The sequence below is a fragment of the Phacochoerus africanus genome, chromosome 7 (genome assembly GCF_016906955.1).
Source record: "Phacochoerus africanus isolate WHEZ1 chromosome 7, ROS_Pafr_v1, whole genome shotgun sequence".
NCBI lineage: Eukaryota > Metazoa > Chordata > Mammalia > Artiodactyla > Suidae > Phacochoerus > Phacochoerus africanus.
This window is the reverse complement of record NC_062550.1, coordinates 94,809,529-94,827,606: the sequence shown is the minus strand read 5'-3', so window position 1 is coordinate 94,827,606 and position 18,078 is coordinate 94,809,529. Positions and strand designations below refer to the sequence as shown.

Below are 18,078 nucleotides of genomic sequence, written 5' to 3'. Positions count from 1 at the left end.
GCGGGGTCATATGGAAGTTCTATGTATAGATTTCTAAGGTATCTCCAAACTGTTCTCCATAGTGGCTGTACCAGTTTACATTCCCACCAACAGTGCAGGAGGGTTCCCTTTTCTCCACAGCCCCTCCAGCACTTGTTATTTGTGGATTTATTAATGATGGCCATTCTGAGGTTTTTTTAATCACATTTTGTCCCTATTGTTTTATTAAATGAATGAAAGTGAATAAATAAAAATAATAATATTGTGAATTGTAAATGTTATAAATTCAATACGATTGAAATGGAGATAAAATCATTATGATAAAATAGTACTAGATAGTTATTGCACTAAATCAAATCAACCATTCACTCAATTTTTTAAAAAAAAGTAAGTCACCAAAGATTATTCTAACAGAGATTTTACTTAGGAAGATCATAAGAATTATCTTAATCTCTGAAAATAAACAAATATGTCTTTGGTTTTCATACTTTAGATTATTGTGCTTATTTTCAGAGACACATAATATATAAAACAGAGTATTAATTATAATTGTTTAAAAGTTGGAGATAGAAATCAGACAGATCTGGGAGTTCCTATTGTGGCACAGCGGAAATGAATCTGACGAGTATTCATGAGGATGTGTGTTCAATCCCTGGCCTCTGTCAGTGAGTTAAGGATCCTGTGTTCCTGTGAGCTACGGTGTAGGCCAGCAGCTGTAGCTCCAATTCAGGCCCTAGCCTGGGAACTTCCATATGCTGTACCTCTGTACCTGTAGCCTTAAAAAGCAAAAAAAAAAAAAAAAAAAAAAAGAGAGAAAGAAAAAAAAATCAGACAGATCTGAATGAAATACTAGCTCCTCTGCTTACCTCTATGCAAGTTATTAATTATCATTGAGTCTTGGTTTCCTCATCTGAAATGTTAGGATCACCAAATTTGTTTCTTAGAGTTATTTCTGAAAGGAGAAAGATATCTTTTTGGATATAGAAGACCTATCCTGGTACTTACTATGCAGATGGATGGATGGATGGATGGATGGATGAATGGATGGATGGATGGATGGATGAATGAATGGATGGATGGATGGATGGATAGATAGATAAATAGATGGACAAACTACATATGTGTATATGTATGTATATAACTTATTTCTGAATACATTCCCAAGATAAACTGGAATGTATTTACTAAATAGTAAAAAAGAAAAAACTGTGGCCTATCTTAGGCTAGTAAACCAGGGAATAAGAAGTATTGTCATGCATTGGAGAAAAGGGGATTCATCTGCTCCTGGCCATCATGACAACACCTTGAGAAAACTCACCGAGACCCTTCATGCCCATCTGAGTCCAGGGTCCTGTGACCCACGGAGCCTCCCCAGGCAGAGATGCTCTGGCTCAATCTCTCACCTGAATCAAAAAGAAAGCATTCTGCATTAGGGTCAGGGTTCTCCAGAGAAACAAAACCAATAGGATGTGGATGTACAGAAAGATGTATTTTAGGGCACGGGTTCCCATGATTACGGAGGCTGCAGATCGGAGGTCTCCAGAGAGGGCCATCAAGCTGGAGACCCAGGGAAAAGACAACATTGCAGTTCAAGTCAGAGGCTGTCTGCTGGCAGAATTCCTTCTTCCAGGACTTCAGTTTTTGTTCTCTTAAGGCCTTTAACCGATGGGAGAAGGCCCACTGCCATCATGGAAGGTAACTGCTTTACTCCGGGTCTTCTGATTGAAATGTTAATCTCGTCTAAAAACACAGACATCTCTTCACAGAACTATCTAGAAAGATGTTTGACCCAATATCGAGGTACCGTGGCCTAGTGAAGCTGACACCTGCAATTAACCATCACACATCCCGGGAACATCATCCTCCACAGATGCTGAGTGCAGTGGTTCACATTCCAAGTCTCAGAGCCAGGCAGAAATGTATGCAGACTTTGCCTCTTTAACTTAGCAACTCTGCGAAAAGTATGTAAATGTTCTAAACCTTATCCAAGTAAAACAAGAACCAAAGCAAAGGATTGTTCGAATTGTTACAAGAAGAGAATTAAATCATCATGCAGTTGACATGTTTAGAATTGTACCTGGCATGTACTATGCATTCAAAGGTTAACAGCACCTTTTCAGGAGCTCCCGTCATGGTGCAGCAGAAACAAATCCGACGAGGAAGCATGAGGTTGAGGGTTCGATCCCTGGCCTCATTCAGCGGGTTAAGGATCCGGCGTTGCTGTGGCTGTGGTGTAGGCTGGCAGCTACAGCTCTGATTAGACCCCTAGCCTGGGAACCTCCATATGCCGTGGGTTTGGCCCAAAAAAGACAAAAGATAAAAAAAAAAAAAAAGTTAATAGCATCTTTTCCTGGTGGAATCAAACAAAAGTCTGGTTAAAAGGAAACAAGTCCAGGAGAGTCTATTGATGGTTTTGCCTTGCTTGGCTCCAATCAAACTCAAATTCTATTTCCTCTAAGTAATGCCTTGTTTTGTTGTTAAAATCAAATAAATAAAACATTGCATTTCATACTTTATAAAGACACTTCCCTCCCAGTTTGTCTTTCGGTACCTTTCCCCCTTGTCTCCTTGTCTGTCTGCTCACTGCTATTCTCTTCTGCACGTTTTTGCTCCAGAGAATGGCCAGGTGAAGGTCAGTAGATGTCACAGGGATAACAAAGGAGCGGAAAACTTTCTGTGCCTCTGTCCTGTAAGCACACAAATTAATCACACTTTCTTTATCGGTAAAGAGGCCAAGTAGGTCAGCCCTGCACTTGAACTTGTTCTCCCCAAATAAAGAGTGGAGATGGGAATGCTGGTTGATGTATTTGAACGAAATGTATTGGTGAGGCTTTCAAAGGAGGACCATTCTCTCCATTTCTGTACAGTTAGACCCACCAAGATGCACACAGACACACACTCACACACTCACACACTCACAGTTCACACTAGTGTTACTGAATTTCCTAGGAGTGGAATGTTTTTGCCCAACTGAAGCAGCAGCTTTCATTTGCATGCTTAGCTTCAAATTATCTCTGCAACAACCCATTTTCCATCCCAACCTACCTCCTCAGGAGAGCATGAGTGACAGAATAAAAAATATTTTGACTTTAGACTTTATCCAAGTTTACTCTAATTGTATGTGAATGTGGACGTTACTCCTAAACTGTTCAGAAAGAAATCATGATTACCCTTCGTCACCATGCAGTTTAAATAATAGCAGCTACTACATCAACATCAAAGACTCCTAGAAAATCTTCTAAAGATGCAAAATCTGGGGTATGAGCCGTCAAAGACTAATTGTATTGCAAGTGTATTATTGTGCCTGTGTAGCTGAAAGGACCCTGGGCTGGGAGACTTAGATGTGGATTTCAGTTCTTGATCTATCATCGACTGTTTATATTAAATAAGTCAATGGAAGCTTTCTGGGCCTCCATATTCATCCTGCTACCAGGATCCTTGTAAAGATTAATTGAAATATTGTACATGGAAAGCACTTTAAAAACTTAACTTATAGGCTAATAGAAATAGCCAGTAACAATAGCTAATATACATTGAGCACTCAGTATGTGCCAGCTACTTTTTCAGTAGTGAGAGTGTGTGTGTGTGTATCTCATGTAACTTTAGTAACGACACTCTAGAGGAGGAATTATTATTCAGTCCATACCACAGATGAGAAAACTGAGGCTTTTAAAGATAAAGCCACTGGACAAGTTCACAGCAATAGTAGGTGCTGGAAACAGGCTTCAAATCAGGCATGCAGGCTACAGCAATCCAACCACTAGGACCTGGAGAACTCACCCTGGCTCATTTTGCAGGTGACTCGGAGGCAAAGCAAATGCAAAGTTCACGCTGTAAAATGCTAGACACCTACAAGATGTTTCTCCTCCCATCAGTGCTCTCTTAGATGGGAGACAACAGCCAGGAGAATAAAGGGAAATTGTTCACCTGAGTGGGATGTCAGACCCAGATAGGAAGATTAAAAGGCTCAAAATGGGACTGTTACAAAGATAGATCGTGGGGCTGATGGAGAAAAGAACATGAAGAATATAGACAAAAGGACACGGAAACTTAGACAGGTGAAGACCTTATTTCTTGGCTTACTTTTTTCCCATGTTATTCTAGAAAGAACAGCTGAAAGCTGCGAAGTTCAGTGTGAGCTTTGGAGTCAGCCCTAAGCCCAGATCCCTGGTGTATGTGGGTCATGAAGCACGACATAAGCAACTTGGAGTATTTTCCCTTCGTGTTTAGACTAATAAAAGGGTCTTGTTTATTCCTTTCTGGATATACTTGAGCCCTTGTTAATACTTAATTGCCACAACAGACACAATGGGAAATAATGAGACAATTGGTAAGATGGTGCTTTTAAGGTTTTCCTGACAAGTTTGAAAAGCAGATCTAACTACAGACAGTTATCCATAGCGATAAACTGTGAAACCTGGGGAGTGACTGGTGACCCTCGTGAACACTAGCTGTAGTCATCCAACACTTGATGACTTCCGAGGAAGCCATATGGTGGTGGTTTAAGTATTAAGCTCCAGCCCAAGAAACTTATTTTGTATTTCGGTCAATTCATTTTGGAAACTTCAGTATTCATTTCATGTGTGGGTCAATAAAACATAACTTCCCCAAATTTAAAGAAACAAGTATTCTCTGGTGGCTTGGGGAGTCACTACTGTGGCATGAGTTTAATCCCTGGCTTGTGAACTTCTGCGTGTCACAGGCACAGCCAAAAAAAAATGTAAAGAAATTAGATATCGGTTTTAAAACCTGAGAAGATGGGAATTTGACTAACACAATGTGTTAATTATAGAGAAAAAAAATAGGTGGGTGCTCCTGCTGTGGCACAGAGGGTTAATGATCCAGGTTGTCTCTGTGGTGTTGTAGGTTCAATCCCTAGCCTGGCACAGAGGGTTAAGGATCCTGCATTGCTGAAGTTGTGGTGTATGTTGCAGCTCTGGCTCAGATTTGATCCCTGGCCCGGGAACTTCCATATGCTGTCAGTGTGGGTAAAGAAATGATGAAAAGAAAGAAAATAGGAGAAAAATTATAATCACTTATAATATTAAAAATCCAACTTTTCAACTTTGTTCCAAATATCAAAGTCCAAGGAAGGATGATCATTTGTGTTGGGCTATTTATTCATTCAACCTTTAAAATCATTTTAAAGTACTTCCTTTCTCAGAACTATCCCCAGGCATAAACACAAAATCAAAAGAAAATATTAATTAAATTGCATAATAGTCAATACTGTTATAATTTTACAGCTTAAAATTGTACACGAAAATAGTGTATGAAAATACTACCTTTTTCTATGCCTTCTTTTAGAGAATTCTAATTTTTAAAAGGTACTTTGCTTTGGGCCCTGATGACCAGAAACTGGGTTTAAGTCAAACTGACCCAGGGCTATAATCTTCCTTCTTTTGACAGAGAAAAATAAGGGCATGGTAATCATCGGGACTATTTCACCAAGAGAAGCTGAGCTGTATTTATTTCCATCCGAATGGAGAATCACTCTGTGAGCAGTAGTGTTTGTTTCTTTGCAGGTCTGGTTCCCTGGGGAAGGAGTTCCACTCCATCACATCTGTATCTCTCCCAGAGAGACAGAAGTCCTGTGCAATGTAAAGGCTTAATACTAATGAGATTGCCTGTCATTTATTAAGTATCTGCTATGGGCCTGTCATGACAACGTTTTAGGAGGGCATGATTTTCCTCATTGTACAGACAAGAAACTGAGGCCTCAACGACTTGACATGCTTTGCTTATCGGTAGTTCTGTTACCAACCAGGATTCTTAGACTCTTGAACAATAGAAATTGATAAGCAACAAGAAATCCAGGCAAGGCTTTATTGGGGCCCCTGCTGCAGCACGAAGAAGCAAAAGCAAGTAATGGTTTTCTTGCTCATTCCCTGAGGGGAGGGTTGAGCTGGTCCCTTACATGGGGTGAGGGCACAGGCAGGTCTAGGGGTTGAGCCAAAGAGGTGACTTGGGTGTCTGCCCACTGCCTTGATGGTGCTGTGTGCAAAGCATCCTGTTTTGCTCTGGACTTCTCATAAGTAGCAGTTGGGTTTTTGATCTTTTTGGTCTTCTTGTTCATAATTTGTCCCCACTGCACATGCGCACCATTATTTTTGTCCTTTATGGTTTCTTTGTGTTGTGTTACTCCAGGAGACAACTTGTCCAGGTGCAAACACCGCAGCAAAGGTTCCAGGTCCCTGGTTCCAGCCTGTCTCACTTCTATCCCATAACTCTTAACAGGGATCATGCCTATTATCATTATTATTAAAAATGAAATGACTTGATCCTGGAATTGTGTTGTAGCATGAATGCTAGCAGCTCATTATTTCACACAATGGACTGTCTCATTCACTGAAATGTTAACATCCATCTGTGATTTTGCATAAAATGAAAAACAGTCCTGGTAAACCAAGAAAGAATTCTGACAGCCTTTCAAATATATACTTGGCTAAGGTTCCTGGGAATAGTAAACCATGCAACTATACTTGAGAAAAGCCCATCCATGATGCAAATAAATGTCCCCAAATTGGGACCCCTGCATTCAGAATCAGTCATTGTTCCCTGTGTCTAAAAGGAAAATCTCTTAACTGAACATGCTTTTCAATCAGAACGAAATGACAGGCCAGACAGTGCAGGGTGAGGGATGTACTCTCCACAGGAAGCGAGATGGGAGGACGGGAGGATGGAATCTGTGCTTAGGACGTAAGTTGGCTGTTTAGTGTCCTCGTGCCGCAAATCCCCCCATGCCTTTCCCTTGGAGGGCTGTAAAGGGATGGGATATTTCCCCCCTTTGAAAAAAACAAAAACAAAAAAATTAACCTAGTAGGAGCATAAGAACAGAAAGTAAATGATTTCCAGTGAACTACATGCCATCTTAAAACAATGTCTCTGTCCAGTTTGATAGGAACTATACCTTCTTCCCCAGTGACAAGTGCCACGCCATCCACCACATCCCGGGGTCCATTCCTTTCTTCCTTTTCTTTTCCAGCTTTTATTTCCTTTGTGTCCAACCTCTCACTGTACAGTGTTAATCTCTCTGAAGTCACTGGGTACTTATTGTTAGGTTTTTTTTTTTTTTTTTTTGCCATTTAAACGAAGCATCATAAAGGGAAAACATGTTTTAAAAAAAACTAAGATCATTGATATGCAAGTATACACACAGAGAGAGCAAATGAAAACGAGTTTAATCAAACCATGCTGTTTGCTGTGAAGTGTTAGATTGGCTGACAAGAGACTATTTTATAATTTTCTCTAATGCTTTTTATAGATTTCTTAAAAATCCATTCTCATCTAATTTTTGAGAATGAGCAATTCAGCTTTTTTTGGAAAAACGTAACAAATTTGTTCAAAAGGAAAAACTACAGAAACATTTAAACTTGCTTCCAGTATATATATTTTTAAACAGTTTAAGAATATTCTATTTAGCAACATTTTGAGTGTAGCTTTAATAGCTTAGTTTCTAAAAAGGAAATATAATATTTATATCTCTGTCAGTTGTTGAGAAATTATTGGAGTTTTTGCTGTGGTACAAGGGGATCAATGGCATCGTGGGAACACTGGGACACAGGTTCGATCCCTGGCCTGCACAGTAGGTTAAGGATCCAGTGTTGGGGCAGCTGCAGCTTAGATCACAACTGTGTCTTAGATCTGATCCCTGGCCTGGAAACTCCATATACCTCCAGGCAGCCAAAAAAGAAAAAACAAAACACCCCCCCCCAAAAAAAATTCAAAAATACACTAAGTCCTACAAGTGCCAGATGAATTATACCCATTCACAACTCCTTTCGTAGAGTTTATTAATATGTTTGAAAAAAGAGTAGTTTAGGACCTCTCTAAAATCTGAGATTTATAAATCAGTGAAATTTATCTGGGTACAGCACAGACCTCAGGCGCTGCGCCACTGTTCCCTGGAACAGATGTTTTGGAAAACACATAATGATGGACAGACCTCTTTTATGAAAGTTTTCTAGAATGAGAGCTTTGGTCAAACTGGTCATGCCTGCATTAAAACCTTTTACTAAGCAGGACAGTATTTGCATTTTTGCATTTATCTCATCTGGCAATCTCATCTTGATTTTAAAAAAAGGTCAGGTTTCTTTTAACCTGATTGTATATTCCATGTTTTCTCAAATTACATTCCTAACATTTAGAATGTTGAGTCATCAAGACTGAATGTAAGACTTAGCATTTTTTTGAGCTATCATCTCAGATAATAGGCAAATGAAAAAATACACCAATCAAAATTCATCGAAAAATAATGACCTTTGAATAACTGGCACCTCAGCCTCTAAACAAGCAAGAGACACAATGGGTGACCTCTCCTGGGCTAAACTCTAGATCACCAACCGTGGGAGGGCACCCATGGCATAAAAGGGTACGTGTCTACTGTATAAAGAAAGTAATAAGGTTCATCTTCTCATAGTTTAAGACTGATGCCCACTCACTTCCTCACCAAGCACACAGCCTATGAGCCAATCCCTCCCAGACATCTTGGCGTGGCTTATAGAGTGATTGTTGAGAGTCTGACTATCTTTTTTTATAATCATGTTATATTGCTAATGGTTCCTTAGCCCGACCCCTCTGGTACTTGGGCATGAGGTATTTTCAGAGGCACACTGACTCATTCAAATGCTCAAGTACCATTTAGGACATTGCGGCTATAATCTAGTAAATGCCACCTGGATCTGGGCTTAGCCAAGCAAACATACCCAATTCCCATCTTTGACTTCACCGAGATGGAGGCGGGTCTTTACAATAAAAGGACAAGGTTTCTGTACGCAGTCTTGTTTGAGAACTGGAATTCAAACATTTCTAAAGGTTTTTATTACCTAACTTTAATTCCTATTACCCAGTGGACTCAATACAGTATTTCCTGATTTTACACAATTCCAAGGAACGAATAACACTGGGCTCCTAGAGTTAAATATATATATATATATATATATATATATATATATATATAGAAGGAACTAGATTTCACAAAGGAACTTCGCTAACTTTTAACTTTCCCTGTTTATAAAATAGCCAATCATTAAAAACCTATTTGGTACTGATAGCCTTACATTTTGCCTTTTTTCAGTCTAGAGAATGGGCTGTAGATTTGCTTACTGGCTCCTAGAGTTTTCTCCAACAGATTTTTACAAACATACATATTGTCGTATATGCATAATATCTGAGATGTAGAAAATCAGTTGCAAAGGAGAAAAGTGTGCTCCCAGTATGCATGTCCTAACTTAACACATCCTAAAGAATAAAACATGTCTTCATAATTTATGCAACATGAAGTTGGCTTCATCTGTATTAACCCATATTGGAATATTCATCCATGGTATTACATTTCAGAGAACTTACAGTGAAATGCTTTCAGTTATAAGTATTTATGGTACATGTGACAGAACAGCATCATATTCTAAATATATATTTATAGATAAAATCATAAAACACCTAAATGCCAGGCTTGGCTAAAATGTTAAAGTAGGAAATATATAATCTCCAAATGACAGCAATTGAATTCCTCTGATTCATTATATAGAATGAAGTAGCACTTTCATTATTAAATGTTTACAAACATAATAAACAATATATCACTTGTTCCATATGCATTAAAGTGTATAAACCAAAATAGACTGTTTTGAAAACTATTACATATATTCGTCAATCAAAAGAGTATTTAGATTTCAGCCTAGAAATTGGAAAATATAAATCAAATGTATTAGATATGACTGGGAAATTTATTTATTCTTATTTATTTTTTGGCTGCACCTGTGGCATACGGAAGTTCCTGGGCCAGGGACTGAACCTATACGATAGCAGTGACCAAACCACTGCAATAACAATGTCAAATTCTTAACCTGTTGTGCCACAGGAGAAGTATTAAAAATACTTTTGGGTTGAATGAAAGAAATTGAAAATTCACTTAGACATTCTCCAAGTGTGGAAAATATGGGGGGATGCATATCCCTCTACTCTTTGAAATAAATTTCATTTGAGGATGACTTGGGAGACTTATTTATACAGCAGCAGAAAAAATAAAATGAAAAGCAACAGGAGTTCCCGTCATGGTACAGTGGAAACAAATCTGACTAGGAACCATGGGGTTGTGGGTTTGATCCTTGGCCTTGCTCAGTGGGTTAAGGATCTGGTGTTGCCATGAGCTATGGTGTATGGTGTAGGTCGCAGCTGAGGCTTGGATCCTGCATTGCTGTGGCTGTGGCATAGGCCAGAAGCTGCAGCACTGATTCAACCCCTAGCCTGGGAACCTCCACATGATGTAGGTGCGGCTCTAAAAAGCAAAAAAAAAAAAAAAAAGAGAGAGAAAAAAGGAAGGAAGGAAGGGAAGAAAAGTTAACTGTCTGAAATTATCACTGCCCCCGTAAGTGAGAAGGATAAAGCTTAAGTGGGTAAGGCATTTTGACTAGACTTGGTGATTTCCTCAATCTTTACCTTTCCTAGATCACAGATGCCACTTGCCCTGGAGACTGGCCGAAGGACATGAGATGACAAAATAAGATAGTGGGTGAGTCATGAGAAATGAAGTAAAAAGCTTATCTCACTTTTTTCTAAAATATCCTTTTACTATGGCAACAGAGGAGGGAAGTCTTAAAATTGAACAACCAAAATCATAAAAGAAAGGCCTATATGTTAAGATTTTATTTTCAAAATAAGATTGCCTCATATAAGAGTCCACAAACACACACACAAATATTTCTGTGGGTTGATATGAACGTAAGCCCTACCATGCTTAGTGATACACTTTCTTCCTTTTTCAGAATCACTTTGCAATAAAAGGTAGACAGGTGGTTCCTCCTTCCTGTTGCTGATGCCCACACTGAAGCACTTTGGAAGGATTACGGAATAATGACAATATTCCTTAAAATTGAAAGTTTGTGAAAAATATTTGGAATATATGGATTATACTCGCAATTTTCTCTCTTTCTCTCTCTCTCTTTTTTTTCCAGCAACTAAGTAATTTTCTGCTCTCAAAAAGCTTATCAAGATTTTAAGGCATCCTGAGTTGCCAAGGTTGTTCTCAAGTGGGAAATTTATGGAGTGCTATTTTAACAAAAATTAAGTTTATATCTTCTCTCTGTTATCATGCAAACTTTCAAGAGTAAGAGTATTATAAACCCCTATATTGAAATGAGGAGAGCAGATGCTGCCAATCTGCTTTGTCCAATACAGCATCCACTAGCCATATGTGGCTATTAAAATGTTAAATTATTTTAAATAAGTTAAATGACATAAAATAGCAGTTCCTCCAGCACACTAACCAGATTTCAAAGGATTTTATAGTCACAAGGGGCTGGCGACTGTTATATTGGACACCACCAATATGGACCCTTGCCATCACTGCACAAAGTTCGTTCGCATAGTGCTGGTCTAAATTCTAGCTGTTATCCATCTTAGCCTCCTCCTTTCTCAAGCACCTCTAACTCACTGATGTCCTCTAGAATGAATGACACCGAGGGGGGGTGTGTGTAAAATGGACCATGATTCTATTCCCCCAAACAATGTTAAGAAAACCAGCAAGTCACAAAATAAACAGGGGCTGTTTGTGTGGATTCTCTTGATGTGGAAAGAGACCAAAATTCTGTTAATTAATATCAGTCAACGCTTAGACCATTTCAGGGATATACTGTTTTGTTTTGCTTTGTTTTGCTTTTTAAGGCCACATCTGAGGCACATGGAAGTTCCCAGTCTAAAAGTTGACTCAAACTGCAGCTTCCCACCTACACCACAGCCACAGCAACGCAGGATCTGAGCTGTGTCTGCAACCTACACCATAGCTCACGGCAACACCAGAGCCTTACCCCACTGAGCAAGGCTGGGGATTGAACCTGCATGCTCGGGATAAGCCTTTGGAGATGAGTTAGCTGGGGAGGCGCAAGGAGAAAACGTCTTCCCACAAGAGAGTCCCATGCAAAAAAGCCATCAGGTACAAGAAGCACCCAGGGAGTATGTTCCATCAGCTCCACCTGGGGATTCTCTTTAAGGAAGCAGATGGCTGCTTTGGCTGGAAGAGTGAAAACAGGGAGAAAGATGAAAACCTTAGTAGAAAGGACTGAATGTTGTTCTTACTGAACTGTCTGCCACAGATGGCCAGGCACTCCTGAACTTCTAAAGTAGGTTAATCTGAAGAGGCAGTGGTTTAGGGAATAGGAAAGCATTCAGGCCAGAATCCTCCATCTGCCACTTTCTACTTCTCTAGCTTTGGCCACATTTAACCTCTTTAAGCCTTCGTTTCAAATTGTATTCATTCTACTGAAGGTGAACCTCGTAAAAAGCATGGTGTAACAAAAGGAGAGGAATACAAAGAACTCCCACAAAGAGACGCTTAGCCTAGAGCTCTATGAATGTGATGACAGACATATGCAGAGTCTTGAAGGACACGATGGTGGAGGAAGTGGCATCTGGGCTACATCATGTAAGATGAACAGCACTTAAGGAAGGAATCAGTAGTTCATGGAGAGAAGACCATGACTAAAGAACGGAGAAAAACATATGGCTGTGAACAATTTTATCTCTGAAAAAACAGATCCTTCCCCAGTGTGAAAGAAGAGACGTTTATATAATAGGAAAACACAGGAGCCCTCTGAATCTGATTAGTTTTGAAATCTAAGGGAACCCAAGGGGAGCTTCTCTCTGGATAATCTGCCCTGGCCATGCCAGAGAGAGGTCAAACATTTTCAGCTTTCATTTTAAGAGGCTCTGGTTTTTGGTGTCTAGCCATGTATTATTGGGAACCCAAGGGTCCCTGGTTAATGTTTAGACAACTCACCCTCCAACCTCTGAGAAACTATTTGTGAGTCCCTGACCCTTTCCCCCAAGGAAATGTTCTTTTTGGAAGCAAGGATTAAGATGATGTGCTGTCATGGACAGTTGACCCACTAGGTCATCTCCACTTAATTTTTTATTAACACCAAGAAAAAGTCCCTGAAAAACACAAACTAATTTCTGACACTATTTTCTTTTTTTTACTTTTGAGGGCCACATCCGCAGTAAATGGAAGTTCCCAGGTAAGAGGTCAAATTGGAGCTGCAGCTGCCAGCCTATACCACAGCCACAGCAACTCAGGAGCCAAACCACATCTGCATCCTACACTGCAGCTCACGGCAACAGCAGATCCTTTAACCCACTGAGTGGGGTCAGGGATCAAACCTGCATCCTCATGGTTATTAGTTGGGTTCGTTATCACTGAGCCACAATAGGAACTCCCTGACACTATTTCCTATTGGTTATTTGTGACACTTGAACAACAATTCTTAAATTAAGGCTCCCTGAGAATCTTAATCCACAAATTTGTAGATATAAAGGAAGATACTCGTTTTCTCTTTGCCATTGTTGGTGGAGATGGGGTTGGAGAAGCAAGGTCTATATTCATCATCAGAGCTCTCTTTACTCTCCCATCCAGAAACAGGAAGGACAGAGCAGCACCACATTCATATTTTGAGGAGGGGACTTGGATCAATGGCAGACGTCAGTCCCATCACGTTTTTGTTAATACAGTCATCCCTTGGTTTCTACCAGGGTTGGTTCCAGGAACCCTTGAGGATACCCAAACCCAAGGATGCTCAAGTGCCTTATATAAAATGGCAGAGTACAAGGTACGTCATTTTATCATGCTTCTCTTATTGCCCTTTGCAGATACTGCATTTTCTGCAAATTAATTTGTGGCACCCCTACACTGAGCAAGTCTATCAGCACTGTTTTTCCCTGGCCTGTGTTCACATATCTGTCACATTTTGATAATTTTCACAGTATTTTACATTCATATTTGCATATAATCTCTGCACATCCTCCCAAATATATTGTTATCTCTAAATTACTAATAGTACCTAATGCAATGTAATTTCCATGTAAATGTTGCAAACACAGTGTAAATACTTGGTAAAAAAAACTGGTGGTGTGTGGCAAATTCAAGGTTTGCTTCTTGAAACCTTCTGGAATTTTTTTTAAAGTATTTTTGATCTGTGATTGGTTGAATCCACAGATGTGGAGCACGCAGAGGTAGAGGACTGACTGGAAAATTTAATGGCAACATAGCCATACGCATTTGTTTATACGTCATCTACAGCTGCTATCATGCTGGTCAAGTTGAACAGGTGCAACAGAGACCATAAGGTCCATAAAGCCTAAAACATTTACTATCTGGCCCTTTACAAAAAAAAAAAAAAATAGCTTGATCCTAGGTAAAGGAGAGATATACATACATGAGAAACAGTTTGCTCCGTATTTACCATGTTTTGGTTCATTTGACAAACATTTGTGAAGCACTTACAGGGGGATGTATCTGAGGATACAACAGGGAAGAGAACCAATAGAATCGTTTGCTTCACAAAGTTTACAGTTTTCTCAAGCACTGGTCCCTGATCAACTTTTCTCCTTCTTCTTTGTTTATTAAAGGGCACAAACAAGTATCTCTTCTCTTCCTATGTGGATGCCTTTTATTTCTTTTGTCTGTCTGTGGCTAAGACTTCCAATACTATGTTGAATAACAGTGGTGAGAGTGGGTATCCTTGTCTTGTTCCAGATTTTAGTGAGAAGGCTTTCAGCTTTTCTCCATTGAGTATTATCTTTGCTGTGGATTTGTTATAAATGGATTTTATTCTGTTAAGGTATGTTCCCTCTATACCCACTTTGGTAAGAATTTTGATCAAAAATGGATGTTGGACTTTGTCAAATACTTTTTCTGCACCTGTTGAGGTGATCATGTGGTTTTTGACTTTTCTTTTGTGAATGTGGTATATGACATTGATTGATTTGCATATGGTGAATCATCCTTGTGAACCCAGGATGAATCCCACTTGGTTGTGGTGTATGATCTTTTTTGTATGTTGTTGGATTTGGTTGTTTAAAATTTTGTTGAGAATTTTTGCATCTATGTTCATCAATGATATTGGCCTATAGTGTTCTTTTTTGGTGGTGTCTTTGTCTGGCTTTGGAATTAGGGTGATGGTGGCATCATAGAATGTCTTTGGGAGTGTTCCTTCTTCTTCAACCTTTTGGAAAAGTTTAAGGAGGATGGGTATAAGTTCCTCTTTGTATGTTCATTATACAGTAATGGAATAGGGTATCAAATAGAGTCACCAAATACAGGAGGCCCAGTTAAATTCAGCAAATATGTACTAAATTGAAATGGCAACTACGAATAAAGCCAAATCCTGTAAAATTATTTTCTTTCTGAATGGAGCTTAAAGAGAGGGCCAAAGAGAAGTGTTCAATACATTTAGAGTGTTTTTATTCCATGAACAAGGTGACAGAGGGTAATGATGGATAGAAGTGATTGATGGACTTTAACCATGAGGACAAAGTTTGTGTAGCTGTATGTGTCAAACTGTTTAAAAATGACACTAACAAACATTCTATTTTTTAAAAAAAGTAGTAATAGGGGAGCTAGGACTTCCCATTGTGGATCAGTGGAAATGAATCTGACTAGTATCCATGGGGATGTGGGTTCCATCCCCAGCCTCGCTCAGTGCGTTAAGGATCTGGAGTTGCCATAAGCTGTGGTGTAGGTTGCAGATGCAACTCAGATGCTGAGTTGCTGTGGCTATGGCATAGGCTGGCAGCTGTAGCTCTAATTTAACCTCTAACCTGGGAACTTCCATATGCCACAGGTGCAGCCCTAAAAAAAGCAAAAACAAAAGGGGGGAGGGATATAAAGAAAAAAGGAAGAGAAAGAGAAAGGTCCTTCCTCCTTTCTGGTAGAAGCGAGAAAAGAGACACTTGTACGTAGCACAGAGAGGAAAAAATCGAGTTGAATAATTCATGAGTGTTGAGAAGTGTGAGGAGTGCTCAGGTGTACAAGTATATGTCTCATACAGAAAACACCTGGCTTAAATCTGGGTTCTTAGTCCTCTGATAACCAGAAAAAAAGAATGGATGGGAGAAAATTTGATGGTGGCTGAACTTGCCATGTAGGTATAAAACCTAGACTGAGAGTGTTCACGTGGACAGAGTGGAAACCCTTCTAGCAGCAGGACAGTGGACCCTGCACAGCCTGTCCATAGAGATAGAGAGCATTCAAAAGGTCGTGTGGTATTTGCTGTCTAAAATAGAGGAAAGCATTAATCCGTCTCATCAGACTATTTGTGTTTACAGGCATCCGTAGATATTTAACTCACACACAGAGATGATACATAAAACCAGTCATAGAGACAGAGTTTGTTTGAGGCCTTTTAAAAATCAAACCTGGATTGAATTAGCTAAATCTTAAGCAGTCTCTAAATTTAAAACATAAAGAAGTGGCTTGCTCTCAGGTCATCCCTGAAGGAACTTCATCGGGGCTTTGGGTTGTCACAGTAGCAGACTGCAGATTTCTCCTCCCAAGCATTCCCCAAGAAGGAGTTTCTGATTCGTCACACATGTTCCCATTCACTGGTCCAGGGCCCTGGCAGAACCAGAGATTCTAAACTTGTCCGGAAAAGGGTTTCATAACACATCATGCATACCACTCTGCTTGGCGCCAAGAGCAGTGGCCTGTTCCAAGTGCATGCTCTTGGACATTCACGGTTGACTAAAGGGACCAGATTTTTGATAAACTAATGTAGGACAAAGGGAACGAGCCTGATAGCGCAGAGCCTGCAGCCGAGATAGGGAGGGAGGCTGCCATGGGGGAGGGGGGGGGAAGGTAAGGCTCCCCTGATGACAGGAATGTGTGACTCCTGGTTGAAGAAGGTTGCGCCCCGCAGTAAGAGGGGCGGGGGGGGGGGTGCTAGAAGAATAGTGGGAGACTTGGAAGAACAAGAGAGAAGAGAACAGGAAAAAGGAGAGCCTGGCGAGAGAGCAAATGTTCCAGGACAGATCATTTTGGAAAACATGGTGCCTGCCAGCTAGCCCAGGAAGTTCATGTTGAGAGCCAGCATCGGTACAGGGTAGCCATTCACCTTGGCTCTGGCAAGGCTGGGGAAGAGGTGAAGGAAAGGATGCACGGGGCACACATTGTGCTAAAGTTCTTTGAAAATGCCCGTTTACCTACAGAGGTAAGATATTCTGAAAAGTGTCCCTTTTCCATTGTGTTCATAATGATTTCAGCAGTGAACCATCTGAATTCAAAATTAAGATTTACTTTGTTTGAAATATTTCACCTTAGAAAGCTGGAGCAGAATCATAAGAAAAGGAATATGTTTAACTATTGTTGTTAAATCTAAGTATTCAGTCAGCCTTCTTCAGCCAGCCTTTTTCTCCTGCTGAATATTCAAATTGGAGAGCCACAGAGGACAAAGAGAGAAATAAATGCATTTCTGATTAGAAAATGCAAATTAATGCCTGCATTCTGGCTTAATTCCTCCAATATATCCTTTCAGTTGTTTTCTTTCATAACCACCTAACTAGAAAACTTATGTAAGTTTTTTTTTTTTTTTTGCTTGTTGGTAGGTGAGTGAGAGTCTCTCTGTAAATTTTCTTATTTAAAAAACATTATACTGATAATAAAGAGATGCAAATTAAAGCTGCAAAATAACAATTCCCCTATCAAAATGATGAAGATCCAATTGATAGTTCTCCAGGTTAGTATCGTTGTGACAAAACAGAACCTTCACATAGCCTTGGTGGCCTTGTTAAATACTATCAGTTTGGAATGACAGTTTGGAAGTTTACGCTCTAAATCCATTTCTCCCAAGAATTTTGCATCACTAGACTTACTCTACAGAAATAGTTGCCCAACTGAGCACTCATATATGAACAAGGATGCTCACTACAATATTTCATGGGTACAAAGAACTAAGGATGATTGAAATGTCCACCATGAGAACCGGCTTGTTAAGTTATGGTACATTCGTTCCGAAACATCCTGAAGAGCCTTTAAAAAGCTACAACATGGTTCAGCATATATTCTATATCCTCTCAATATATGCGATGAGGGGAGTGGGCTGGAGGAAAGGGTCACGGATTAGCATTCTAATATAATGATTTGAATCTTATTTTTAAAAACATGATCAGTGGATTGATTTCATGAATAGTTCACAGAGTTATTATACAAAGGAAACATCTGCTAGGATTCACAACAAAATATAAGCAGTAGCTACTTCTAAAGAGCAGCACGTTGAGTGTGGCAGAGACGGGGAACTTTTCCTTTCTTTTCTAACTCTACTATTAGTTTCC

The 18,078-nt window shown here is 39.7% G+C and overlaps 1 long non-coding RNA gene across 2 annotated transcripts in view; it reads right to left on the bottom strand.

Annotated features, from left to right (window-relative positions):
• Positions 1 to 724: 724 nt before the first annotated feature.
• LOC125131550 (uncharacterized) overlaps positions 725 to 18,078 on the bottom strand; it is a 232,702-nt gene continuing 215,348 nt past the window's right edge. For both annotated transcript variants that reach the window (XR_007135966.1, XR_007135967.1), the window contains 3 exons: positions 2,531 to 2,666; positions 1,298 to 1,382; positions 725 to 755 (listed from right to left, as the gene is read on the bottom strand). This is a non-coding gene — a long non-coding RNA (uncharacterized LOC125131550). The remainder of the gene's footprint in view (positions 756 to 1,297; positions 1,383 to 2,530; positions 2,667 to 18,078) is intronic.